The following is a 3,063-nucleotide window of genomic DNA, read 5'->3' on the forward strand; positions in this document are numbered from 1 at the left end:
CACCAAACATTTAAGAAATATTTCAAGACTTCCATTTGCCAGCTGGAGTTCTAAAATCATAACCTGAATAAGTCTAAGACTATGTTTTCATATGAATTGACAGCTCCAGACAAATATAACCAAAGGATTAATTTCTTTTTAGAGAGAGATCAAGGACATACCCAATATGAAAGAAAGATGAGCTTAAATGTTTAACATCACTGATATTTTAACTACCTGGAGCCCCCTCTCTTCTGCATGACTCTAATCAAAGCATTTTTTCACTTCTTTCTTTCTAAGACTATCAATAAGAGGATTCAGCATGGGGATCACAATGGTGTGACAAACAGAAGCCACTTGATACTTTCCCAAGGAGTAGGACTTCTTCAGTTTTAAATAAGTAAACATCACAGTGCCATAAAAGATGGTGACTCACAGGAGATGGGAGGTACAAGGCTTTTTGCTTTTCTGAGGTGGAGCTAATTTTCAGGACAGTACACAGAACTGACACATAGGAAGCACATATTATGAGAAGGGACATGGTTAAGGTGGAACCAGCAAAAAGGAATATCATCATTTCAACATCAAGTGTGTCCTCACAGGACAGGACTAAAATTGGGGATGTGTCACAGAAATTGTGACGGATTATATGAAAGTTGCAAAAATGTAATCTACTCATGAAAATCACATTGACAAAGGAAAAGTAATCCTATAGGACCCAGTGAGGAGGGTATGGCACAGCCTTGTGGACATAAGAACTGGATATTGTAGAGGAATGGAGATGGCTATGTAGCAATTGTAGGCCATTTAGGGGAGAAGAAAACATTCAGTAGCACTAAAGAGCACAAAAAAGAACATTTGCTTGAAGCAGCCCATGAATAAAGTATTCTTGTTGGAAGTCACTAAGTTACCTAAGGTTTTAGGTGTGATGATATTTGAATAGCAGAGGTCAAGAAATGACAGGTGAGTGGGAAAAAAATACATCAGAATATGAAGCTGTACATCCAGGTGAATGATCAGTATCATTCCTATATTCCCCAGCACAGTGACCAGGTATATCAGGAGAAAGAGCACAGAGAGCACCAACTGGGTCTCTTCAGAGTCTGTCAGTCCCATCAAGGTGAAGTCAGGCACATGTGTGTTTTTCCACATACTCATAGTGTGCTCCTCTAAACTGTTCAGGAATCAAAGTCAAAACTCAGCTCAATGACTTTTAAAAGTCTTTTTGTTTATATAAATGATCTTGTATTAATTTTTATAATTAATTCACTTTAACAAAAATTTGTAATATAATTTAATTATTTCCCACATAAACCAATTGCCAAATATAGATATAAGCATAAAGTGACCTTTAATTATTATATATTTGGTAAATAGTCAGAATTTTTATTAAGAGTGCAGTGGATTCCCACCCATCACAAAAATCAATCCATCAATCAGTAAATAAATAAATATCACTTGGCAAAACATTGTATGCTTCATAATTAGAATAGACTTGATTGTATTCCAAATACATTCCTCCATTAACATGTTTAATATACATGAAGTATAATACCACAGTACTACTATTGTTCACATATTCTAGATGTGGTAAAGTATAAAGAAATTTCAAATAATTTGAGGTCAGTGTGAATACATGCTGTCTGTGTGGTTTTCTGCTTTGATTCTGAACAGCGTGATCACAATAATGTATGCCAGCTGATGACTACTTCTGTAAACCTGGGCAAAATGCTAGAGACATAATGAACAATGATAGAAAGCAACTTTAATGTACCCATGTATTGTTTTAATATTTGCAATATAAGTTAACTCTAATTACAAATAAATTTGACTTACAAGGTACTTTAGTAGGGTGTACTATGAATATAGACCACATATGAGTCTTAAATTTGGAATGCATGATATTTTCCTTTCTTAAACAACAAAAATCAATGTTTTCCATAGTATTCAAGGCATGAGCATTGCTTGTAGTCTCTGATTCCATCAGCTCTATATTTCTGATTGTACAAATATTGATAATTTTGGGTAAGAACCAAATAATACTTGTAGCATTATTCAATAAAGCTGCTTTTTTATTTCACCTTATCTAAAGTCTTTTCATTTTACAATTTTAATAAGAATACTTACTGTGAGCCAAAGATGGTGAAAAAGCAAAGTTATTCTTGAATATCACATACCAAAAAAATTAATCAATACCCAATTGTTCTCCCAAATAGAATATGAAATCCATTTAAGTATTTGAAAAATTCTGTGCTGTATCTTTTGACTTCCTTTAAATAGTTTATTTTATGTTTTTGCACATTCATTTTTTTATCCTGTGATAAATTAAATCACTCTCTAAATTTTGTTAAGGTTGACCAAAGGGAAAGTTTAGCAGAAGTTATGTCTCAAAAGAAGCCTGAGGAGCTACTGTGAGTAAATCAGAGCAGTGTGTGCCTTGCTTCTCAGCTGGGAAAGTCCACGGTGCCCCATTTAATAGCCCTGAGAATCCTGCAACAGTTCATCCATCTCAGGGACCAATTTCTAATGAAAGTTACTTGACATATTTTCAAGGACAAAGTTCAAGAACAAAATGAGGAAAGGATTTTCCTTTTCACATAGAACTTCCACAGTGAAGGTTATGATCACTTAAACATCTGTTTTTGATGGCATAATTTTTAACAAATTTATTTTAAAACCTTATACCTATGAATTTATAAATTTGTCAAGTGTAATGTTGATATAGTATACTCAGCAAACCAAGCAATTTTAAACTAGTTTGGAGAAGAAATTTTCAGGGAAATAATTGCTTTATGATTGACATTATAAAGATGGAATTTTAAATTTTTCACATGAAAAATGTTATATTCAAAAGTGTGATTCCTTCCTGAATAAAATGTGTTCATTAAAAAATGACAGACTTCCAAAAACTCAATGAAAGCAATTACAACTTATTAACATGATAGCAGTTTCTCTTAATCATTTCACTTTGTGCACATACACTTGTTTGGACATATACATGAAGAAACCATGCTTATTACTATACTGTATATTCAATAGCTCATGTTTATATTGAGGGCTTAATTTTTAGAATATACCATAACC

At 33.0% G+C, this 3,063-nt stretch overlaps 1 pseudogene; it reads right to left on the minus strand.

Moving 5' to 3' along the window:
- Positions 1 to 212: 212 nt before the first annotated feature.
- On the minus strand, positions 213 to 1,137 carry LOC141421626 (olfactory receptor 8H1-like; annotated as a pseudogene).
- Between the last annotated feature and the right edge of the window lie 1,926 nt (positions 1,138 to 3,063).

Source organism: Castor canadensis, chromosome 1, assembly GCF_047511655.1.
Source record: "Castor canadensis chromosome 1, mCasCan1.hap1v2, whole genome shotgun sequence".
NCBI classification, from domain to species: Eukaryota; Metazoa; Chordata; class Mammalia; order Rodentia; family Castoridae; genus Castor; species Castor canadensis.